General features: G+C 35.1%; 1 protein-coding gene and 1 pseudogene across 3 annotated transcripts in view; both read right to left on the reverse strand.

Moving 5' to 3' along the window:
• TENM1 (teneurin transmembrane protein 1) overlaps nt 1-27,188 on the reverse strand; it is a 1,637,812-nt gene that overhangs the window by 1,110,821 nt on the left and 499,803 nt on the right. The gene's annotated exons all lie outside the window — the stretch shown is intronic.
• On the reverse strand, nt 24,828-25,961 carry LOC141499880 (protein C1orf43 homolog pseudogene; annotated as a pseudogene).

A 27,188-nucleotide genomic window follows, 5' to 3' on the forward strand; every position in this document is an offset into this window, starting at 1 on the left:
CAGTTTAAGGTCCCCTTCTACTCCAGTTTTCCTGTCTGTTTCTTTCTGTAACTCTCTTAACTTCTCTTTATAAGAATCTGAATGCTATGCCACTTGGTGCATATATGTTTATTATTGATATTACTTCATATCTATACTATCTTTCAGCAAGAAGTAGTCTACTTCTATATCCTTTTTAATCAGATATATTTTTACTTTTGCTTTCTTAGAAATCAGGATTGCTTCTTCTGCTTTTTTTTTGTTTTTTACTTCAGCTGAAGCATAATATAATCTGCTCCAGCCTTTTACCTTTATTCTGTGTGTATCTCTCTGCTTCAAATGTGTTTCTTGTAAACAACATATTGGAGGATTCTGATTCTTTAATCCACTCTGCTATCTCTTTCCATTTTATGCTAAAGTTTATCCTATTCACATTTGGAATTATGATAACTAACTTTGTATTTCCCTCCATCCTATTTCATCCACGCTATTTTTACTTTTTTCCTTCCTTTCACCCTCTTCTCCCTCACTAGAGCTTTCCTTCTGACCTATCAGGCCCTCACCCTTTTTCCCCTTTGCACTCTTTCCTCTATCCTTACTTCTGCCCTCCCTTCTATCAACTACACCTTCCCTTTTATTTTTATTTTCCCTTCCTAATTTCCTATATGTTAAGAAAAAATTCCAAATGCAATTGTGTATCTTATTCCTTCTTTTAGACAAATTCAATGAGGGTAAGACTCAAGAAATGCTCACCCTCTCCCTTTTTTTGTTCTACTGTACCTTTGTACCTCTTCATGAGATGTAATTTCCCCAATTCTGACTCCTCCTTTCTTCTTTTCCCAGTAAAATCCTTTTTTTCATGCCTTAATATTTTTATGTTATAACATCAAAATTAATGTAGGCTCACAGCTTCTTAAACACTTTCCTACTTATAGAGAATAAGTGTGCATGAGTACAAGTATCAACTTCCAGTGTAGGGATATAAATAATTTAATCTTATTAAATAACATGTTTTCTTTCTTATTTATCTTTTCGTGTATTTCTTGAATGACGTATTTAAAGACTGAATTTTCTGTTCAATTTTGGTCTTTTCATCAGGAAAGTTTGAAAGTCCTTTACTTCATAGAAAGTCCCTCATTTACACTGAAAGAGCATGTTGAATTTTGAAGGATAGTTGATTCTTAGTTGTAATCCATGTTCCTTTGTCCCCCAGAATATCATATTCCAGGTTCTCTGATCCTTTAATGTTGAAGCTGCCAAGTCCTTTGTAATCCTGACTATGGCTACTTAGTATTTGAATTGCTTCTTTTGATTGACTGCAGTATAATCTCCTTGACCTAATAATTCTGCAATTTGGCTACAATATTTCTTTTGTGTTTTCATTTTAGTATCTCAGAAGGTATTTGGTGAGTTATTACAATTATGATTCTTACTCTCTGGTTCAAGGCTATCATGCAGTTTTCCTTGATAATTTCTTGACAGATATTGTTCTGGCTTTTTTTAAAACATGGTTTTCAGGTAAAACAATAATTCTTAAATTATCTCTCCTGGATCTATTTCTTAGATCAGTTTTTTTTTTCAATTAAATGCTTTACATTTTCCTCTATTTTTCCATTATTTGGATTTTGCTTAATTGATTCTTGATTATTCATAGAGTCATTAGCTTTCACTTGCCTAATTTTAAGGCAATATTTTATTCAGTTAACTTTTGTATCTTCTTTTCCATTTCACCAACTCTATCTTTAAAGAAGTTGTTTTCTACACTGGATTTTTTCCATTTGGCCAATTCTCTTTTTTAAAGATTTATCTTCTTTTTCTATTTGACCAATTGTATTTTTAAGGTATTTTCTTCAGTCAGTTTTGGTATTTACTATCCCAAACTATTGACTTTCTCTTGCGTAATTATCATTTTTCCCCCAATTTTTCTTTTATCTCTCTTTCTTGATTTTCAAAATCCTTTTTGAGATCTTCCAAGAGAAATCTTGGAAATCCTACATCCCTGTAGGGAGAAGGGGAGACAAGTTGGTCTTTTCCTACTGTCCTCTTCTGAGTTAGTATTTTGATCTTTTTATAGCCAATACCGTTTTATGATCAGGACTTTTTCTGTTTCTTACTCATTTTTTATCCTAATTCATGGTTTTTAAAGTTGACTTTCTGCTTCTGGAGCCTTAAGTGCTACTGGTTTGCCCACTGTGCTGGGGATGGCTGACTTAGTCACACTTGTCATGCAAAGGTTCCAAGCACCAAAATTTGCCTTCTGTGCTGGTGTAGGAGGTTTCACTTGGTTCACTGTACTTTGGCCTGCTGAGTTGGAAACAAGAGGTCTTGGTTGCTGATCTCTGCTGTGACTAAGAGTCTCTGCTTTTTCCCCCACACCTTACCTGCTCTAGGCTGGGCTCCTACTTCACATGAATAAGACTGACCTTTCCTGAAGTCCTTCCAAGGTATCTTAACTTGGAAAATTGCTCCACTCTGCCTTTTTGTGGATTGTTTAGCTCCAGAATGCATTTAAAGGCTTCATTTAATTTTGTTTCTGAGGAAATCTGAAGAGAACTTAGGTGACTTCCTGGTTTCTCTTCACTATCTTGGCTCTGCTCCCAGCAATTGAACTTTAATGGAAAATGTGGTCAGATGAGATGATAAATGCTCATTCCTGTGGGCAGGGATGAGAGATGAGGAGAGAACCAATAGATGGAAAAAAAAACAAGCTTGAATAATGTTTCAGGAAATCATACAAGAAAACTATTAATAATAGAGAGTACTGCAAATCATCAGGAGACATTTTAAGTATCAAAGAAAAAAGAGTCTGAATTATGCAAGACTATTCATCAATGATGAGAATTTAAGGAAAAATCTGGAATATTGTATCTTGAAAAATAGTTTTATTCTAAGTTAAAGTAATCCACAACAATGTGCGTAAGCAGAAATAAAAAATATGTAAACAGGGTATCTGACTTGCAAGATGAACAAGGCTATATAACATGAAAAATGTATATACATAAATCAATTTTACATGTTATATAGAAGTCAGAAAGCTAGAGAATTTTGGAAGTTTCATCTCCCTAAAAATAAAAGAGATAATAAAGAGAAAATATTTTTGGTCAAAACTATTAAAGTCCATCAAATACAAGTGTCCAACAGGTGACGGGAAAATAAAGAGGGAGAAAAATCAAAATAAGTGCGTGTTGATGTCTGTCTCTTCAGAGAGAGACACAGAAAGATAAGAATATTTATCTACAAATATATCTCCAGACATGGATATATATATATATATATATATATATATATATATATATATATATATATATATACACATATATGTATATATATATATACATATATATATAATATATGTGTGTGTGTGTGTGTGTATATATATACAAACATGTGTTTATATGGACATAGTATAATGAGATTAATGAGATTCCATAGACTAATATGTATATAATTTATAGGGCCTGGACCTGTTATTTTATTTGAAGAGGGAATTACAAGGTAAGGAAATTTCATGCAATGATAAAGGTCAAATATTTTTGTGATTTATAATGTAGAGAGGAGCCTGGATCAAGGGAATAGTTAAAAGACTTTCCACAAAGCCCATATGTGCCTGATTTTCTTCTTGGATTCAAGATTAGCTTTCTGTCTACCATATAATGCTCCAAAATCTGGCACCAGATGAATACCAGAGACAAAGATTATTGAAATAAATAGATGAAAAGACAGAAAAAGAATAGGCTTATTACCGGGTGGGAAAATGGACAAAGATTTTTCAAAGTCTCAACTTATCAAAAGGTTACCAAAAGTACACAGAAAGCATTCATTCACTGACCTCAAGAAGGCACTCAGGAAAGATCTTAGAGGTGGCAAGGAATGGGGAAGGGGAAAGAAACAAGATCATCAATATGGAGAGAGAGATTAGACCTTCAAGATTATTACCTAGTCTGATATCTTCATTTTGTAGATAGATTAAGAGTGAAGATCAGAAACACAGCATAGCATGTTCCAGGTTATGATGTTAGTAAGTATGGATTCAGGCCTAGTACCTGATTACCAAATCCAGGTCCCATTTCACTGTTCTATGCTGCCTCCTTGGTGACTTAATGCTTCTGGTTATGGGGCTCTAAATGAAGTTCTTACAACAATGACACATGGATCAACAATCATAATATGAGAGAAGATTTGAAAGTTATCTGTCATCAGGTTTTCTATATAGAGTCCCTGATAGTCGAACCATCTCAAAGAGAAAATCTTTTAGTTTTGCTTTTAAAAATATTTGGAGAAGAAATTCAAAAAAATATTGAATAACTCACCCTCTTTTGACCTTGATTATCTATTCCAGGAGTTAGGTATGGGAGAGAAAATAATGGAATGGTCAGGAATCAATCCTGATAATAATTCACTGTTCTTCTCAATGAACTGTCGCTTAGTGGAGGAGAGGGATAAAACCAGATGGAAATGAAGGAAGGAGGTTTAGATTTGTACCCACAAAGGACTAAAGCACTGGGATTTAAGCTGCTAAAGAAAGTCAAGAGCATCAATATCTGTCATTTTCAAAACTCTGCAACTGAAATATTTCATTTTTCATTTTAAACCTACCTCTACATTTTTAATTCTACCATGTAAAGCTAGGAAAAACCTACTAAGCTTCACATGACTCATGATTAATCCCCTTTCTGATCCTAATCCCTTATCCTTTTTCTTTTGTATAGTATGAATCCAAGTCTTTTGCTTTTTTGTAAGGGCTTATTCTTTATCCACATTGATGCAAAGCTATGATGTTTCCCTAAAGGGAACCATAATAAGATTAAGAATATTCTTTAGTAACACCACTAAAAGATGCTAATATCTAATATTTTATTTTATTTTTGCAAGGCAGTGGGGTTAAGTGACTTGCCCAAGGTCACACAGCTAGGTAATTACTACTTGCCTGAAAGCAGTTCTGAATACGTTCCTCCTGACTCTAGGGCCAGTGCTCTATCCACTTCGCCACCTAGATGCCCCAATATATGCTGTTTTAGACATAAAATAGCAAGGGAATTAGACTTGTTATCCCGCTATAGAAAACTCCAAGCATGTACGTTGGTATATATATATATATATATATATGTGTGTATGTATATATATACACACACACACACACACACACATATATATATATGTATATACATACATGTGTGGACATATGTGTGTGTGTATATATATACATACATATATATGTGTGTGTGTGTGTGTATATATATATATATATATATATATATATATGCATATATATATTTGTGTACATATACAATGACCAGTATACAATATGCCAGAACAAGTTTGAATCCACATCAAAGGTTGATGAGCCTGTTTTGGGGCACTCATAATGATGTGATCTTTTCCCTGTTTCAGAGCAGATGCATGTATTCTTTGTTTTTAATCAGTAACCTGAATAGTAGAATAATGGAATGTATATAAAAAGCTTTTGAAGACAGTCTTTACTTCTCTTCCTTGAAGCTTTAAAGGAAAGAGAAATGTGTCAAAGACAGAGAAGAATAATATATTTTTAATCTTATTTTTATGTAACAAAAATGATTATACCACATAGATTGGTAGATGAAATGAAATAAAGAAGACTACTATAAAATGTAGAACTCTGTTATACATAGCTTGTCTTTCACTTTAAGTATATAATAATATTAACCTTTAGCTTTGAAGCTGCTCTACTTATCTGATTTTCCTTCCATTCTTTTCTCCCCATTAAAAATGATACTGCAGTGGTTTTCTGTTCTTTGTTTTTTGCTGCTAACTTATTAACTCCCCTTAGTCTGTCTCTAAATCTAGTGGAAAAGAAAAATGAAAAATAGAGTCCTTGTAACAAATACACATAGTCAACAAGATAAATTCCCACATTGGCTGTTAGTCAATGTATGTCTTATCTTGTATCTTGAGTCCTGTATCTCTCTCTCTCTCTCTCTCTCTCTCTCTCTCTCTCTGCAGGGAAATAGTATGATAGTATGGTTGGTCATTGCTTTTTATGAGAGTTCTCAAGGCTTTCAAAGTTGTTTTTCTTTGTATTGCTATCATTTTACAAATCCTTTTTGAACTTCTTGGGTAGTCAAAATGGTGGTATGAAGTCACCATGATTCTAGAGCCTTTCCCTACACCATGTCAAATGAAGCCTCTACATAGACATTAAAACTACAGATCCCATCAAAAGAAATCAAAACAAGTTTTCAATTGTAGACATCATGGAGATCTTCAGAGAAGGTCTGTCTCTTTGGGGGAGGGAAAGGGGAAGTAAAGCCCAGCTAGGCAGGAGAGTGGGAAAGCTAATGGGAGGCTTTTAGCCACTGTTTAGCTCAGGTTCAGGCAGTGAGAAAGTAGCATAGGTCCTGGAAGCTAGATAGCAAGCCACAGGAAGGGTCGCAACCCCAGACAAAGTCTGAACTCTGGGAACAATGAGACAAAAGATAGAACTGGGTAGGAAACAAACTGCATCCTTAGAGCTTAGACATAAATGAGGAAATAAACCTCTAGAAAGGCAATGCCTGGGCTGTATAGACAACATCTTGGCTAGTGACAAACCAGGAATCAGACCCCAGCCCCAACACAAAAAACTTGTGGCTATATTCCCTATTCCCCATGAACAGAGCTCAACAATAAAAATGAGCAAAAATAAAATCTAAAAGAGTGCTAACTATAGAAAGATACTAGGCAAAATGAGATGATAAAAATGCTACCTCAGAAGAAGAAAATGGTGACAAATCACCTGCATGGGAAATCTCAAAGGAGTCTATGAATTGGACTCAAATTCAAAATCTCATTAGAAGAGCTTTAAAAAGAATTTAAAAACCAAAGAAGAAAAGAAGAAAAGAATGGAAAAAAAGAAATAAGAGCCATGTAGGAAAATTATGAAAAATTGACAAAAGAAATCAACTCCTTTAAAATTAAAAATAACCAACTAGAAAAAAGAATTTAACTCTTCAAAAAATAAAATTTTACAATTGGAAATGGAATGCAACTCACCTAAAATTTGAATTGACCAAACAGAAAGGGAATGAATCTCAGCAAAAAGTAAAATTAACCAACTGGAAAAGGAAACACCGAAGTTAACTGAAAAAAAATAAAACTCTAAATATTAGAATTGGACAAACAGAAAACTAAAGAAACTCTGAGATATCAAGATTAGTTAAACAAAATCAAAAGGCTAAAAAGAATTGATGAAATTGTATAGAAACTTTTAGACAAAAGCAAATGATCTGGAAATTATATCCAGGGGAGAAAATTTATGAATTATTGGCCTACTAGAAAACCTAGATAAAAAAAGAGCCTTCTAAAGATCTTTCAGGAAATTATCAAGGAAAAGTGTCCAAATATACTAGATCAAGAAGACAAAATAGCCCTTGAAAGAATGCATAGAACATCTCCAGAAAGAGACTCCTGGATTAAAAACTCCAGGAAATATCATAATCAAATTGTAGATTCTCAAATAAAGAACAAAATATTATAAGCAGCAAAAAAGAAGCAATTTAAATACAAAGGAAATATAGTCAGAATTACCCAGTATTACCAGATTCAACATTAAAGGATCAGAGGACCCAGAATATGATATTTTGGAGGGTAAAGGACCTTGAATTACATCCAAGAATTTACTACCCTGCAAAATTAAGTGTATTTTATTAGGGGGGAAAGATGAATGTTTAATGGAATGGAGGATTTCCAAAATTTCCTGATAAAAAAAACCAGAACTGAACAATGAATTCGATCTTCAAATACAAGACTCAAGAAAAACTAGGTGGTGCAGTGTGTAGAGGACCAGCCTTGGAGTCAGGAGTGCCTGGGTTCAAATCTGACCTCAGACATTTAATAATTACCTAGCCATGTGGCCTTGGGCAAGCCACTTAACCCCATTACCTTGAAAAATCTAAAAAAAACCATGAAGGGGCAACTAGGTGGCACACTGGATAGAGCACTAGCTTTGGAGTCAGGAGGACCTGAGTTCAAAGCTGACCTCAGACATTTAATAATCAGTAAGCTGTGTGACCTTGGGCAATCCACTTAACCCCATTGTCTTGAAAAAAATCCTAAAAAAAATTTAAAAAAGAGAAGCATAAAAAACTGAACAGAAAAGACAAAAAAAAGCAAATGTTAATCAAGAACATTAAATTGTATTACAATCCTACAAGGGAAGATAACACTTGTAACTCTTGAGAATTGTATTTCTCTTGGGATAAATAAAGGATTAAATATAGTTGAAGAGATTGTACTTAGAGGATATGGGTATGGCTGATTCTTGTCCTTCAGTATTGAAGAAGACCAAAATGACATTACTATGTTTGACTCAAATTACCGTGCATTCAGTTATGAATGATGAGACTAATACATAGTCAGAATGTTCTGCCACAGGTTAGGCACATATATTCCAGGTGAACACATGGTGTGTTTACTCTAAACTTATGTATCTCATGTTTCCTTTGAGTTGCTTTAAATCTTCCATGCTCATGGAGCTCAGCATTTTCTCTGATGAGGGCACCCTATGCTGGGTAGTCCTGTGCCAGTGTCTCCTATTCCTTACAATCTATTCTAAAGTTCTTAAGAGAGACCTGCTGGGTATCCCATTACTTAGGGTACTTAGAGACTCTATACAGAATTAAATCTGAAATGACTTTACTAGATACTTGAGGTTTATTATACAATATGAGCAGAGGGCAGGAATGTACTTTGAAGGGTTGGACATAAAGAGACTAGGAAGTGATCTTATCTTAATCTATACTTTAGTTAATGAGGGTTTTGGTACCATGGTTGGGGTAATAAAGCTAAAGTGGGAGAGAGTGTCCTCCACATTTTGGTAGGGCAAAGCTGTAGAGCTATGGTTGGAATACTTAGGGAGAGAGTATATTTAGAGGAACCAGACATGAAAGCATCATGAAGAAATTTGCTTTGCTTGATGCTTTGGCTACAATTAGAGGGAGAATGCTTGAGGGGAGGGTAAATCATTCACAAAATGACTTGACTTTGCATGATGCCTTGGCTCATGAGAATTATGTGTCCATGGAAAGCACTTGAAAAGGGGTAAGGTATGAAGTAATTATAATTTGATATGATTCACGAGTATTGAAAAGTGTATTTCTAATGAACTAGAAAAGGGGAGGGTACTTAGTGACCATGAGGCAATGCTGCTTATCAATCAATCAAGCAATAAATCAATCAACATTTGAGAATAGAATTCTATCAGGTCAGAAAAAAGGAGTGTATTTTGAAGAAAAGGGATGAACGAACAAGATAGGGTTAAAACAATAAAATCATAAAAAGAAGGACTAGACTAGGAGAAGGCTAGGCTCAAACACTATAATCAGTAGAGGGAAAGAAGAGAGGATATGAACAACAAGTAAATTCTACTCAGACCCAGAAAGAGAATAATATACATTCCCAATTGGATTTAAAAATCTATCCTACCCTAAAGGAAAGTAGGTGGGGAAAGGGAAAGAAAATGGAAGAAGGGAATGATAAAAGGGAAGGTGCAGGCATAAATGAAAGTAAACTTAAAGTTAAAATTTAACAGAAAAGCTATAGGAGAAAGGAAGCAAAACATTGGTGAGGAAGAATAAGAGGAAAGGAAAGAGAAAATTAAAATGGGGAAAGACAACACAGAGGGAAATAAAGAATTAGTAATCTTAGGTATAAATGTCAATGGGATGAACTCTCCCAGGAAATGGAAGTGGATAGCAGAATGTATTAAAAAACAGAATCCTACAATAGCTTGTGTACAAGAAACACATTTGAAATGGATAGAATCAGAGAGTAAAAGTGAAAGGCTACAGGAAAACATATTATGCTTTAGTGAAAGTAAAAAAAAATCAGGGGTAGTGATTCCAATCTTAGATAAAGCAAAAGCAAATATGGATCTCATTAAAAGGGATAAAGAAGGAAACAATTCTACTTAAAAGGCACCACAGTCAATAAAGTAATATCATTATTAAATATATATGCACCAAGAGATATAGCATACAAAATCTTAGAGGAGAAGTTGAATGGGTCACAAGGAAACATAGACAGCAGAACTATAATAGTGGGTGATCTCAACCTCCCTGTCTCAGAGCTAGATAAATCTAACCACAAAATTAACAAGAAGAAAATTAAGAAGCTGAATAAAATCTTAGAAATTTTGATAGACAACTGAAGAAAACTATATAGTGATAGAAAAAATATGTCTTTTTCCTCTGCAGTATAAGGCACCTATAACAAAATTGAGCGTGGTTTAGGGCATAAAAATAAAATGCAGAAAGGCAGGAATCATAAATGCATATTTTTCAGACCATAATACAATAAAAATTGCATGTAGTAAAGGGTCAGGGAAAGATAAACCAAAAATTAATTTGAAACTAAATAACTTAATTTTAAAAAACTAAGAGGATCATCCAAGAAAATGATAATAATGAGATATCATAGCAAAATTTATGGGATACAGCCAAAGCAGTTTCTGGGGGAAATTTTATACCTTTAAATCTTTATATGAATAAAATAGAGAAAGAGTAGATCAATGAATTGGTTATGCAACTAAAAAAACTAGAAAAAGAACAAATTAAAGATCCCCAATCAAATTAGAAATTCTGAAAATCAAAGAAGAGATTAATAAAATTGAAAGCAAGAAAACCATTCATCTTATAAATAAAACTAAGAGTTGGTTTTATGAAAAAAACAATAAAATAGATAAACTTTTGGTTAATCTGATTTTTAAAAAAGGACACCAAATTATCAGTATCAAAAATCAAACGAGCAAACTCACCATCAAAGAGGAAGAAATTAAAGAGATAATTCAGAGATATTTTGCCCAATTGTATGCCAATAAATTTGACAATCTGAGTAAAATTGATGAATATTTAATGTTTGCCCTTTATGTACATAGACCAGTACATCAGGGAGGTGATTCATAATGAGCACATGAATTGAATTTGAGTGAGGAGGATGTTGTGCTAAGTCACAAACCTCACTTTCTCCTCCAGATTCATCTGGGTCCAGTGGCTGGAAGTGGCCCTGCATGTGAGGCAAAAAGCGTTAAGTGACTTGCCCAAGGTCACACAGTTAGCAATTGGCAAGTGTCTAAGGCCAGATTTGAACTCCCATCCTCCTGACCCCAAGGCTAGTGCTCTATGTACTGCACCACCCAGCTGCCCTTTGATGAATATTTACCAAAATACAAACTACCCAGATTAACAGAAGAACCCCATTTCTAAAAAAGAAATTGAAGAAACCATCATTAATCTCCCTAAGAAAAAAGTCTCCAGGTTCAGACAAATTACAAGTGAATTCTACCAAATTTTAAAGAACAATTAATTTCAATTCTACACAAGCTATTTAAAAAAAATAGGAGTTCTGCCAGAATCCTCTTATGACACCATTATGCTGCTTACCTAAAGAAGGAAGAATAAAAGCAAAGAAAATTATAGAACTCTCTCCCTAATGAACACTGATACAAAACTCTTAAAGTTTTAGCAAAGAGATTACAGCATGATCAGGTGGAATTCATATCAGTTAGGCAGGGATGTTTCAATGTTAGGAAAACACTCAACATAATTGAATATATCAATAAAAAAATCGACAGAAATAACATGATTATTTTAATAGATGCTGAAAATGTCTGACAAAACACATCCATTCCTATTAAAAACACTAGAGAGTATAGGAATAAATGGAGCTTTCCTTAAAATAATAAGCAGTACCTATCTAAAACCATCAACAAATATAATACATAATAGGGTTAAACTAGGAACATTTCCAATAAGATCAGGGGTGAAATCAGGATGCCCATTATCACCATTACATTTTATTAGAAATGTTAGCTTTAGCAATAGGGGAAGAAGAAGAAACTGAAGGAATTAGAATTGGAAATGAGGAAGAAAACCTTTCACTCTTTTCAGAGGATATGATGATATATAAAATCATCTAAAAATCTACTTGAAATAATTAACAAATTTAGCGAAGCTGTAGGATAGAAAATAAACCCACATAAATAATCAGCATTTCTAAATATGACTAACAAAACCTAAGAGCAAGAGACAGAAAGAGAAATTCAATTTAAAGTAACTGAAGACAGGATAAAATACTTGGGAATCTACCTCCCAAGACAAACTCAGAAACAATGAACGCAATTAAAAAATACTTTTCAGACAAATAGATCCAAGCAATTGGAAAAATGTCAATTGCTCATGGTTAGGTGGAGCTAATTTAATAAAAATGACAATTCTACACAAATTAAATTACTTATTTAGTACCATACCAATCAAACTACCAAATAACTAATTTATTGACGTAGAAAAAATAGTAAGGAAATTCATCTGAAGCAGCAAAAGGTCAAGAATATGAAGAGAACTTTTGGAAAAAAAATGTAATCAAAGGAAGCCTAGTTGTACCAGATATAAAACCATACAATAAAGTACCAGTCATCAAAACTACCTGGTACTGGTTAAGAAATGAGTAATGAACCTGTGGATAAAGATGGGTGCAAAAGAAAGAGTAGTAAATGACTAAAGTAATCTATTGTTTGACATACCCAAATACTCTAGCTTCTGGGATAAGAACTGACTATTGGGAAAAAGTTGTTGGGAAAACTAGAAAATAGTATGGCAAAATCTAGTATGGCAAAATTTAGTTATAGTCACACATGTCATACCCTATACCAACATACAATCAAAATGGGTACAAGATTTAGACATAAATGTGATACCACAGACCAATGATACCATAGATCAAGAAATGCTCTACAGAATCTATGGAAAGGGGAAAAACACATGACCAAACAAGAAAGAGAATACATTATAAAGTGAAAAATGAATGATTTTGAATAAAATTTAAAAGTTTTTCAATCAATAAAACCAATGCTGCCAAAATTAGAAGGAAAATGGAAAGTTAGGAAACAATTTTCACAGCAAGGGGATCTAATAAAGGTCTCATTTCTAAAACATATAGAAAGAAGTGAATCATATTTATAAGGTTACAAGTCATTTCCCCAATTGATAATGGTCAAAAGATATGAACAGACAGTTTTCAAACTAAGAAATTAAAGCTATATATAATCATATGAAAAATGCTCCATATCATTACTGATTAGAGAAATGCAAATTAAAACAATTATGAGGCTCCATTTGACACCTATCAGATTGGCCAGGATGACAAAAAGGGAAAACAATCAATGTTGGAGAGGTTGTGAGAGGATAAGGACATTAATGCATTGGGGTTTTTTTATGTTTTTGCCTATATCCAGAAGAAATCATAAAAAAATGGGAAAAGTCCTACATGCTCCAGAATATTCATAGTAGTTGTTTGGGGGCAAAGAATTAGAAATTAAGGGGATGACCTTCAATTGGGGAATGACTGAATAAGTTATGATATATGAATGTTATGGATTTATATTGTTCTATAAGAAATCATGAATGGTCAGACTCTAGAGAATCATGAAATGCATTACAGGAACTGATGCTGAGTGAAGGAAGCAGAACCATGATGGATGCAGCTCCTCTCAGCAGTACAGAGTTAGGACAATCCTGGGAGGACCTGTTATGGACTGCTACCCTTTGTAAGAAGAAGAAAAAACAAAACAAACAAAAAGATAGACCACCGAATCTGTATGAACACTCTGCTCACTTTTCAAAAATTTCTAATATATTTTTCTATCCTATTTCATGGTTTTCTTACTTTTCCCTTAATCCTAATTCCTTATACAGAAAATGATTAAGAAGTAAACCTGTTAAACACAAACTGTACATGCACAACATTCACTAGACTGTTTGCCACTGAGGAGAGGGATGTGGGAAGGAAGGATAATAGAATATTATGCTACTTATAAATGTACATGTGGTTGAATATTGAAAAACTTTTATAACATTTAATTAGAAAAAATGTAAAAAAATAAAATAAATGAAAAAATATTTTTCATGATTCTCCTCATTTTACTCTGCATCAGTTTATGTCTTTCCAAATTTATTTGAAATCATCCTTTACACAAATTTTATAGCATAATAATATTTCATTATGTTCACATAACATAATTTGGTTAGTTATTCTATGTTATACAGGTTCACCCTATTTTCTAGTTGTATACTATTACAAAAAGAATTTTTTGTATATATAGGCACTTTTCCTCTTTCTTTGATTTCTAGGTCTTAGAGAATGTATGCATGGTAGATGTGATGCAGAGAATTATGAGTATAGGATGTTAAATTTCATTAATGCTCTCTCTGCTCCTGTGATATAAATTGACTTCTATTGTTTCATTGTTAAATGTAAAATTTGTACCTCCTCCTCATTCTTCTTTTACCTAGCTTCTGGTTCACAGTTATTTAACCTAGCCTGTTGACCCTGGTGTGACAGGAAATGACACACTCAATTTAGAGATCATGCACCTTGGGACAGAAAGAACCAGTACGTAGCTGGCTCATTGGAGAATACCTAGCCCAAGTGCTAGATTACTCCCCAAGTGCCACCCTTTGTCCAAGCTACTACAGAAGTATATCTAAGAGGAAGCATCACCCCTTCTTGGCTCTTTTTGACTCTGTCTTCCACCCTGCAAGATGACTTTCTCCCACTCTCTTTCTTAGACCATGAGCTCTTTTTAGGCCTCTGGAGCAACAAGCCATGTGGTCAGACTAAACCTCCTCTCTCTCCTCTCTCTCCCCTCTCCTCTGTCTCCTCTGTCTCCCCTCTCTCCTCTCCTCTGTCTCCTCTCCCCTCTCTCTTCTCCTCTGTCTCCGCTGTCTCCTCTCCTCTCTCCCCTCACTCTCCTCTCTCTCCTCTCCTCTCTCCCCTCTCTCCTCCCATCTCTCCCCTCTCTCCTCCCCTCTCTCCCCTCTCTCTCCCCCTCTCTCCTCCCCTCTCTCTCCCCTCTCTCCTCCCCTCTCTCTCCCCTCTCTCCTCCTCTCTCTCCTCTCTCTCCTCTCTGTCTCCTCTGTCTCCTCTGTCTCCCCTCTCTCCCTCTCTCCCCTCTCTCCCCTTTCTCCCCTCTCTCAAACTTCACCTAGCCGGTCCTCAAAGTGCTTACTGCATTCCTAAAAGTTTTAACATGTTTACTTTTCAATAGTTTACAATAAATCCTGAACAACTTTAAAATCCCAGCAAGCACATAAATTCCTTTCTCTTTCAGTAACCCTTGATTTCTGTCTTTAATTAGTGACCCCAAATCCTATTGGCAACAGATTAAAGGGTATGACTCAAGGGGTTTATGCAATTTAGGAATTGTTTCAGAATTGTTATTAATTATTTTACAGACTGCCTGAACCACTTCACAATGTTATGAAAAGTACACAAGTTAGAGGACTGGGCTCTCTGGTAGGAGGACACAGTATTTGAAATAACCCTGGATGTGATAGTTCATAGCAAGTGTGTATAAACTGTAGGAGGCAATGGCCCTCCAGGCCCATGGCAATTGTTGTGCTCTTTGGTAGTGTAGGTTGCATTGTATTCATGAATGGGTATTGAATTCTGGATGTGGTCCTTGAGGGGTTTTTGTTGGGTGATGTGACCCAGAAAGTTAAAAGGTTGAACACACTATATGGTCTCTACTTTTCTTGAGAAAAAAGAAAAAGAAAAAGGAAGAAGAAAAGTCAACACAAATAAGATTGCTATTTGGTGATCAAAAAAGCACTTAGTGAGTTGTGATTTTTTTTTAATTCAGTGTATGTACCAGCACTGATGTCACAATACAAGAATCTACTCTTCACTGTGTCCTGTAGCGCCTCTAACAACTGAAAATTTTCTTCTTTTGTCATAGTAGCCAATTTATAGGTGTGAGATGAAAGGTCATTTAATTTAATTTACATATTTCTCATTATTACTGATTTGGACCATGTTCACATAGTTGTTTATATCTTAGATTTTTTCTGTTGAAACCTGCATTATTCATCTACTTTGATAATTTATCTGTTGAAGGGAATGGCTCTTGTTCTCATAAATTTGAATCAATTCCTTCAGACCCTGTATATGAGCACCTTAACAGAGAAAACTGCTGTAAAGATATTTCCCCTGGTCCCTTTTAATTTTAAATTCATTGGGTTTTTTATGAAAAACTTTTTAAGTTTTATATAATCAAAGCTGTTCATTTAATCTTCCTTAATCACATCTGTCTCTTGTTAGGTCATGAACTGTTCCCCTATCCATTGATTTGAAAATAATTTTTTTCTTTGTGCTTCTAATTTGTTTATATTATCATCTTTTTTCTAAGTTATGTATCCATCTGGAGCTCATATAGGTATATGGTATGAAATGATAGTTTATATCTTAACGTCTGCCAGACTGCTTTCTAGTTTTGCCAGCAATTTTTGCTGAATAATGAGTCTTTACCCCAGAAGTTGAGGTCTTTGGGTTTATTGAACACTAAGGCTATTAGGTTCATTTGCTTCTGTAGACTGAGTGCTTAATCTTTTCTACTGACTAACGTGTGTAAAGCACATTGCAAACATTAAAGCACTAAATTAATGCTAGCTATTATAATTATAATTATTATTATATCATTATTATTATTTTAAAACTAATTGACATCATCCAGTTGACTAAAATTTGGTAGAGATGAACCATTTCATTTGGTTGGTTCTTGTCCTTCGTTATTGAAGAAGACCAAGATGACTTCACTATGGTAGAGATGAGTTACTCTGTGTCTGACTGTGCCTGATCAGTCCAATACAAGCTCATAATTCTCTACCACAGGGCGGGCACAAATAGTTCATGTGAACATCTGGAGTGGGTATTCTAAAACATTTCAATTATATTGTGGGGAACATCTTAGTTGGGAACTACTAGAAAAACTCCAGTTCAAGTTCCCTTGAACCCTTAAGGAGCAATAATCTGTTCTCTGGAGACTAACAGTACAAATGAAGGTTGGGGTTCATAAAATGGGCTCAGATTGGGAAACATGTCTACATATCTATCTATCTATTTATCTATCTATCTATTTGTCTATCTATCTCTTTAGCTAGCTACCTACCTACCTATAGGTACCAACATGGTTCAGTGGATAAAACATTCTGTAGTCAGGAATACTTGAGTTCAAATCTAGACTCAGATTCATACTAGCTGCATGAAGTTAAGCAAGTCACTTAACCTCTTTTTGCCTTGGAGGCAGCTAGGTGTTTCAACGGATAGAACACTTGGGAAGACCTGAGTTCAAATATTATCTCAGAACCTATTAGGTGAATGTCCCTGAATAAGACACTTAAGCTCTGTTTCCCTTAATCCATTCAAGAAGAAAATGGCAAACCACTCCAGTATCTTTGTCAAGAAAAACCCATGTACTATTTTGAAGAGAAGAAACTCCAAAGACCTGGTCCATGGAGTCATATAGAGTTAGACACAACTGACTGAATAACAATATACATACAAACATATGCACACATGTATATTTATATATGTATACACATACCCACATATAATATATTCATATATAATTATGCATACACACATAATTTCAATACTTTTCAAGAAAATGCTTGCGTGCTTCTAATGTTTAATGTGGTTCAATACTTTTCTGCTTAAAACCTGTAATTCCTTATTGCTCATAAGAATAAATCTAAACACTTTTAAGATGTCACTTTCTATTTCACTGTTCTTTTCCTTGTCCACTTCTTAATCTAAACCCTTTTTTTCATTTTACTCAACTCTGTCTGTAAGACAGCAGCAGGGGGGCAAAAAGAGAGGGCTGCTTTGGAGATTCCTCTTTGTGTAAAGATCAGCAAAGTATGTCGTGGGTTCTTTGCCATATAATGGGTGAAACTGCATTTATTATTTAACTATTTTGTGCAAAGTATTTTGCTAAGTCCAGGGGATAAAAAAGAAAAACAAGATAGCAGCTGCTTTCAAAAAGTTCACATTTTAAGAGGAAAACCAATACACAGAGGGTAGTTCAATCACAGGCCAATTTAAAAGGTACCATGGTCTTATAGTATCCAGTAGCAAGGCAGATGATAAATTGGTGGTTCTGATGGCAAATAAGCTAGCTTGGGTGGAAACACAGGTGAGAGAAGGCTAATGCAACAAACAAATTCTCTTTACTAGTAATTTTATTGATAAACCATATTAGTCTGTGACCATGAACCATCAGACAGAGCCAAGGATTTTGGGGTTGAGAACTTCTATTTTTTTTGGATCCTCTATAGCTATAATTGCTAAGGAGATGAGGGCTGTGACAGCTGCATAGGCTCTTGCTAAGGGATTGTGTATAGAAAGTTGTGTGCGATTGTTTCCTTGGACAGTTGGGGACATGACTTGAGGGAATGTAGCAGGGGAACACTGGTCCAGAGAAATATTGTAAAACTTCCTGTGTTGTTATTTTCACTTTTATATTGGCCTTGTAAATGCCATTTAGCAGGACACTGGTGGGAGAGAAAAAAACTGTAGGACTGAAACCAGACATTCCTTTTATGTACCCCTATGACTTTGTTGATTCAAGCTAACACTAATGTGTAGCAATGACTAGAAGCTAGCCATATAACAGAACCCAGTCATGTGTACCTTATTAACCACTCCCTAAACACTGCCCCTAAGGCATGTGCAGTGGAAACTATCTTGCATTAGGTGTTAAACCACTCCTCAAGCACTGTTCTTGCTCCTCCTAACACATAAAGTATACTTAAAGTGTCATTGCCTCCTCATACCATTCTTTCTACTCTGATTATACTGGTGGCTTTTTGTGGTTTCTGATGCTATCCTGTTAAGAACTGTGACGCCTCATGGTCACAACTCTTAAGGTTTCTTAGCTCTCCATAAACTGACCAACTTTTTTTTATCATTTGTTTGTTGCAAATCTTAAGACTGTTTTTGGTTTTATCCTCACACTCAGAGGTCAGAGAGGTATGTGATTTCTTCACCCAAAATGAATCTAAGCCCTGATCTCCAGCCAACCTCCCTATCTGACAACAATAATAGTTGGTGGTTTGGAGGGTATTGATCACTATCACTCAAGGGCTCTTTGTCTTTAGCATTCTGGAGCACTGACTCCATCTGAACCTGAAGTGGAGTGATAGTCCTAGTAATAAAAGTTTGCCTTCTACCTCCCTAAGAGTTCCTCACTGCTTTGACTCTCCTACATAAGGAGCCTTTGTCTATATTTGGTCTAGCTATCCTTCATTATGACTTCCTTCATGACTCCAATCAACACTAATATTTCTTTTTCAGAATTCTTATTGATATATTTTCCATATTTCCTTATGAATATAAAGTAGAGCTGATGAATAGACTTAAGGGATTAGATTAGATACAGTACAGAGTGCCTGAAGAACTATGGACAGAGATTTGCAATGCTTTACAGGAGGCAGCAAAAAACCAAAACACCCACTCTCGCCAAAAACCCACCAACATTCCAAAGAAAGATAAGAGCAGTAAAGCAAAATTGCTGTCAGATGAAACTATAAATAGCTAAGGAAGGAAGGAAAATGGAAAGTAAAAGAGAAAAGGAAAAATGTACACAATTTAATGCAGAATTCCCAATATTAAAGAAACATGATTATTTTCTTTTTACGTTAATAATCAATTTTATACATGAGACTCAATAATCCACTTTTTGCTTTCTTGTTCCAAGCTCAATCTCTCAAGCACATATCTGACCTTGTCCAAAAATTCACCCCACCCAGATCATCTTATCTAATGGAATTTTTATGTAACCCCACCACTGTGTAGGACTGTGGAGAATCAATTCTCTTGTAAAGTCTGATGGAGGTAGAAAGATATCGAAATGCTGACATGAATGAAGTTATATCTCCCAGGACCTCATTAGAAGAAACCCATTTCTAATAATAATATTCATTCTCCCATTAATTGTTCACCAATCAGGGCTAATCTCTACCAGTTGTGAACATTTACTTTTCTAAAAATATTTATAGTGCTCATTATCTCCATTAGGTGTCTTTGGTTATGAGAGAAACCAATGACTTCAATTTACTGATTAGTTGATAGTATAATTAATAAATTGATTATTAATTACCCAGAAAGTCTATTTCTCAGGCTTTTAATTTGTCTCACATGAGAAAGTTTTATATGTAAAGTTTTATACACAAAGAAATGGAAGAAAACAATAGCAGAAAAGACAAGAGATCTCTACAGGAAAAGAAAAAATATCAAGGAAATATTTCATGGTAAAATGGCATGATAAAAGACAAAAATGGTAGAGGCTTAACAGAAGTAGAAGAGAATAAGAAGAGGTGGCAAGAATACACAAAAGAACTACACGTTATGATGTGGTTACTGTTTTAGAGTCAGACATCCTAAAGAAGGAAGTTAAGTGGGCCTTATGAAACAGTACCAACAATAAGGCAGTGGAGGTGATGGAATTCTGGTTGAATTATTTAAAACCCTAAAATATGGTATTGTTAAAGTGCTGCACTCCATATATCATAAAATTTGGAAAATTCAACAGTGGCCACTAAATTGAAAAATATCAGCTTACATTCTTATCCTTAAGAAGGGTAATGCCAAAAATATTTAATTTAACAAACAATTGTGATCATTTTACATGCCAGCAAGAATATACTTAAGATTCTGCAAATTAATCTTTAGTAATATATGAATAGATAATTATTCAGAAGAGCAGGTTGGTTTTCAAAGAAGCAGAAGAACTGGAGACCGAATTGCCAACATTCTCTGGGCTTTGGAGAAAATAAAGGAATTTCAGAAAGACATCTACTTCTACTTCTTTGACTACAGAAAAACCTTTGACTGTATACTTATACATATACTGAGATAGTGTATGTATAAGGAAAACACAAGCTAATGTCAAATAACTGACTAGGAAGATTAGGCTAAACCCCTGGAAAGAAGAGAACTTGTTCCCATCCCTCCCTTCCCTCCCCCTCCCACTCCCTTCCTCTGTTTATGTTTTCTTCAGTTATGTTGGTTGTTATGTCTCTTTCCTCTTAAATAAAATATTGTACACTTATTTTATTCTAGGTAATGGCCTTGATTACTGTTCTGAATACTGAAGAATCATACTTATGTAATTTATCACTCTGACTCTTCCCAAAGCACTATTACTGGATCTTTCTAAAGGTTGTACGCCTAAAGCACATGCAGCTATGTTCAGATCACATTAAATGGTTCTCTAAATAACCAAACAAACAAATAAATAAATAAATAATGAACAATAAAATGGGGCAAATCCTCAAAGAAATGGGACAACCAGATCATCTAAGGAGCTGTATGTGGGTCAAGAAGAAACAGCTAGAACCACACATGGAACAACTGGTTTAAGACTGGGAAAAGAGGATGACAAGGCTTTATATTTTCACCTTATTTAACTTATTTATATAACATTATATTCAGTTATATTATTTAATTTATATGTTAATTGCCAGGTTGAATGAGTCACAAGCTAGAAAAAAGGTTGCTGGGAAAAATATCAACAATATCAGATTTACAGCTGATACCACTCTGATGGCAGAAAACGAAGAAGAATTAAGAAACCTCTTTATTGAGATGAAAGGAGATTGTCAAGGCTTGCTGAAATCTTAACATAAAAACAGACAAGAAAAAGTAAGATCTTGGCAAATGATCCCATCCCTTCCTGGAAAAGAAAAGTAAGTGGAAACAGCGTCAGATTCTATATTTTTGAGTTCAAACATCACTGCGGATAGCACTGTGTCCATGAAATTAACAAAAAAAAAAAACAGCACTTGCTCTTTGGAATGAAAGCTAAGGAAAATCTGGACAGCAAACTAAAAAAACAGAGATATCACCTTGTAGACAAAGGTCCATCTAATCAAAGTTTTGGTTTTTTCCAGTTGGAATGCATGGGTGTGAGAGTTCAGCTAAAGGAAAGTTGAGTGCTATAGAATTAATGCTTCTGAATCAATGTGCTGAAGAAAACTTTTGATAAGTCATTTGCACAGCAAGGAAATAATCACTCAGTACTTAAAGAAATTAATTAAGGTTATTCAATGAAATATTGAAGCTGAAGCTTAAATACTTGGGCCATTTAATAAGAAGACAGGACTCATTCAAAAAGATCCTGATGTTAGAAGAGACTGAAGACAAAAGCAAAAGGAAAGGCAGAGGATGAGATGGATGTATCTATTATGGAAACAATATGAAATTGGACAAACTTCAAGAGACAAGGGAGGATAAAAGGACCTGGCATCCTGTGATCTACAGGATCTTGAAAAGTCAGATGCGATTGAAAAACAAAATGAACTTGGTCTGTTATATGTTGCTATAAATTGTCTTTTAATAATAAAACACATGCATATCCTTCCTAGTTAAAACAAAAACATTTAAGGGAAGGTACCCTGTATTCTACCTCTTTTATAAATAGCACAACATCTAGCCCAGCAATGATCAGAACAAACATTAATGTCTATTGACTTGACCAGCAAAGAAAATCATATATGAGAATGTATACTAACTACTTTTGTATTTCAAAAGTTAGAAGAAAAAGGAATGAAGAAAATTAACTACAATAAAAAATAGATATTGCTCCAAAAGATTCTGAATCAAGCCTATAGCAGTATGGCATAGTAGAAAGCAGTAAGCAGGAAAAAGTGGAGTTTTTCATTTAGATTCTTTTAAATCAGCAATTTAGAGATTAGCTACAAAAAAGAAATTGGGAATATGGTAATCACCAAGTCTTTACCCCTCCTTGCCTTTAGGAAGATGAATACACAAGACAAATAACTATTTTTTAAGATGTGCAGATCTTGTCTATGCAAAAAGGTCATCCTTGAAAATGGAAAGAAAAACTTAGCACTATTATAGGTTTAAAACTTGGATCTTCAAACTAATTTCTGGCATCTCCATCAAGCTTAGTGGTCCTCACCATGAATACAGATATTTGGAACAACTCCTCTGTTGTGGTTCCAAAGGAAGGAAACAATAACAAACACAGTCTTGTCATACTCTGCATGCCATTGTACCATGTAATCTGTCTTCACTAAGAGTAAAGTAAATTTTAGAAATCTTTTTTCTAAAGAAAAATTATGTGCTATGTTACTTGTATTCATTTTATAACTATTTGCCCTAGCTACTTACATTTTAAACAGTTTTGGAGGACAGACTAAGCTTACTGTTTTTGTTTCATCTATAATAACAGTGAAACTCTGCTTATTCTGTGATTCAATTAATATTCTTGTGAGAACCTTTTAGAAGACCATGAAATTATATTGCTATATAAAAATGCAAGAATTTTGATGAACAGATCAAAAAGGGCATATGGAAAGAATACTATGGGGGTAATCCTAATATCCCATGCTAGTCATAAAACCAGTTTTATTCCAAAGATTGGGATGATTCAATCACATTGTGCAAATGGCTTGTTTTAAAGTTATAGTATTTGGTAAAGATGAATTAAAGAAAAATGACTGATCTTTTAAGAGATATTGTACCTTCCAAGAACATTTTTACAAATTGGCAGTTTGAGTATAGCAGTTAGGAGAGATTCATGTCCCTCAGATAAAAATTAAACATGAATTTTGGAGGAAATCATTAGGCAATATAAGATCAATGCTAACTCCACATCCCTAATCCTCTTCTCCCATATATAGTAAAATAAGCATAAAATGCAGTTGATTTGTTCCCAGAAAAGTAGAGGGTTTTAGCCAAATTTCATGGAATTATAGGCATTGTTAACATATGTGTCCATGTGTACATTCTTTTCTATGTATATAATTATTCATACATATCTAAAATATATTTTAAAAGCTTATTTTCAGTCTCATTTGGACTATAATGAAATTACCAATGGATCTCAGTAAATAAAGCTAATTCTTTTTTTTAGGTTTTTGTAAGGCAAATGGGGTTAAGTGCCTTTCCTAAGGCCACACAGCTAGGTAATTATTAAGTGTCTGAGACCAGATTTGAACCCAGGTACTCCTGACTCCAGTGCCAGTGCTCTATCTACTGCACCACCTAGCCGCCCCAATAAAGTTAATTCTTTAAAAAAAACTACTTTTTTCCTTCTGAACTTTCTTATTTCTTTTTTGTCCTTGTTATTCTAAAGTCTTCAGCATAAGGTCCTTCAAAATAAAGCAATACATCAGATTTTATTTAGTGAATATGAGGGTAAAAGCTGAGGAAGAAGGCTGTTTGACTTTGAAGAACAGAAAAATTCAAATATAGTGGACCAATATAAGGACAATGGCACAAGAATGAATTCATTCTTCCTGGCTGTCTCTAAAGTACAAGCAGCCTTTCCAAGTTCATAATGATAACAGACCCTGTGACATTCTTAATGTTATCTTTTCCTGTGTTTTCTGTGACACTGAACTTTCCTGGGTCACTTCTCTCTTTGACCATTCCTACTGTCTCTTCTGTATCTCATTTTTGTAACATATATTTCCTCAAAGATTTGTATTTTATTCTTTCTACCTTGGCAAACTTACATTTTTTTCGCTTCACCTACATGTCAGGAAACTATGTGTGTGGAAGAAATCAAAGGATCTAAACTGTTTATAACTTTATAGTTTATCTAGATTAGGCAGCTAGTTAGTACAAAGTCCTGAAGACAAAAGAGCTATATAAATGCTCCCTATTATTCTAGGCAGGCTAAATACCTTATTTTACAAAAGAGAAAACTAAGATACTTTTTAATTTTTTTCGGCTGTTTTATTAAATAACCATTTTATAAAGAAAGACTAGTACAGTGACTTCTTGGAGAGGCAGGGGAAGAGGAATATGGAATTAGTGGCTATATCCCATCAGTTCCTCTAAGTCTCATCTTGATTGCAAGGCAGTACACTAAACACAACACAAAGCTTTAAATAATATGTCCATGGGCTAGAGTCCCCATCCAAGTAGGTAAGATATGGTTTCCACTTTCAACATAAGTGCCCCCTCTCCTACCCCCACTAACCTATTTAGCATAAATCTGCTTTTGGGAGAGGTCAAAAAATAATCATGATCAATAATAAAATGGGTAAGGAGGAAGTGACACAGACAGAAGAAAAATATGTGGATTCAACTCCATAAAAATGCTTTTGGAGAGGGAGATTCCCGAGGGCCTCATGGAACTTCAAGTTCTACAACAGATAGAGGGATAAGCTAAGGAAGGATTTCCAGGAACACATTTCAAAAAATTCTGAGCATAATAACGATAATACTGCTGTCTCCTGCCCTGGAGAAATCCCTGGGTACTAAGACTGGAATCTCATAGTAGAACCATATTGACTATGGCTATCCCCAAATTCAGTCAGAGAGTGCTCTTTAGGGTGTTGTAGTTATCCTTAAAACTCTTCAGCTCTAGGAATTGCTTAGCTCTTTTACTCTTCTGGCTGGAGGGCAGATAAGTGACATGGATAGTTGTTGGGGAGGAAACTTCAGGAGACTGCGTTAGATCCTTAGCTGCTGACTGGTGCTGTTGCTGGGAACTTCCACCTCGAGCTTTGACAGCAGCAGCTAGTTCACTCAGTGCTTCCTGATGGTGTAGATATTCAGTCTGGCCAAAGACACCAGTTCCATATCGAGCTGTTTCATAGCCATCTAGCAAGGTATCAGTGAGATCTTTGCAGACACCCTTGAAGGGGGTACTTGTGTTTCAAAGCTCCAGCAGATAGGAGCGGAAATTCTTGCCCATCAGAGAATGAGGATGCGGGCCTTCTGAATGGAATGGTATCTCTGAGTAACCCTTACCAGAGGCACGAATGGCATCCAATGCTTTCATTCTGTACAAGTAGTTGTAGCAATGTTGATTTCCTGGTGTCTCCAGCTGCAAAAATCTGGCATCATTTTCTTCAAGAAGCTGGGGTTCATACTTTACATCCTGGACCTTGGATAGTCGGATGTCAATCTCTTCCTTCAGATCCTTGGGAGCACTGTGTCCCACAGGGACATGAGGACCTCTTCGAGACTTCATAGCAAAGTGTATGATCTGCCTCTTCACAAAAATGAACAGCAGCACAAATACCAAGCTCCCATAGGCCATCACCAGCACCACGTTCAACCCGGACAGCCAGTTACTGCTGGATAACATGGTCTCCCTCCAGCTTTGTTAGCTCGGGCTCCTTAGCAGCAATGGCCCTAGGGCTCCAGGACTGGCCCTGGCCATTTCCCTATTGGGGAAGCCAAAGCCGGGTCCTGTCGGAAAACTGAAAACTAAGATTCTGAGAGGATAAGTAACAGACCCTATATCATGCAGCTAGCAATAGCAGGAAACACGGGACCTCTAACTTCAAATTCAATGCCTTTCCATTATACTACATCTGAAGTCCTGATCTCTTTTGACATGCATTGGCAAATAACTATGTCATTTTTACTTGGATATCCCCTCAAAATCGTGTAATGTTCCTTATTTGTCTTATTAATTAAGAGCAAAGTTAATTCACTTTAACCCAGGTTCCATTATCTCTTAGCTAGACTAATGCAAAAATTCACAACTATTGCCCCAAACTTGAATCTTCACCCTCTTCATGCCTTATTATGTCATCACCTCAAAAAAAAAGAAAAAGTAAACAAGAACCCTGCCATTAGTTCAAAGGAATTATTCAAACTGACTGACTTTATTCACAAATATCATCCTTAGCTTCCTCATAGCCACTCAGGTCCAAGTTCAACAGAAGAATTCTTTCACTTGCCCCCCCCACCCATTTGTTTATTTTAGGGAATATGGGAGCAATTTTTGGATAAAGAGATTCTTTTAGAGGGGTTGTCTCCTCTCACGGAGTTTGATGAATGTGCTCCTATAGAAGTTGGGTATCAGACAGTAAAACTACAAAAGAGGGACAGCATGGTCATAAGGGTCATCATCTTGTGAGGGGCAAAAGAGGTTTGCTATATGTGGTGCAGCAGTTGTGAAGGACCCTTGATGCATTAGATGCTGGTCTGACACCCTTCTAACACAGAAGAAGAAGTCCTTCCTTTCTTCTCACACTGGCACCCTGGGACAAAGAGCCCTAATTACATCTCTAATCCAAGTAGCTGGAAAAGTAGAACTAAAGGTTCAGAGAGAGTTTGTGTTGGAAATAAAGATCTGAGACCAGTTCTTTTGTCTTGAATCACAGAACATAAGCATTATCCTTGTCATAAATACACTGAGTAAATTCCCTTAAAAGTATAACAACTACTACCACTAGGACTTCTATTGTAAACCTCTCTTCTAGCATAAAAGTATCTTTCAGAAACATCAAAATGCATTGTAAAACTTGCACCAACTGGTACCACTGTGATCCTTTTTTTTAATTTAATGAAATTTATCTAGCTGATATTGTGCTATGACAGGTACACTATGGCTCCTAAGGGAATTTATGTAATTCCCTCCCAAATTTGCT

Source organism: Macrotis lagotis, chromosome X, assembly GCF_037893015.1.
Source record: "Macrotis lagotis isolate mMagLag1 chromosome X, bilby.v1.9.chrom.fasta, whole genome shotgun sequence".
NCBI classification, from domain to species: Eukaryota; Metazoa; Chordata; class Mammalia; order Peramelemorphia; family Peramelidae; genus Macrotis; species Macrotis lagotis.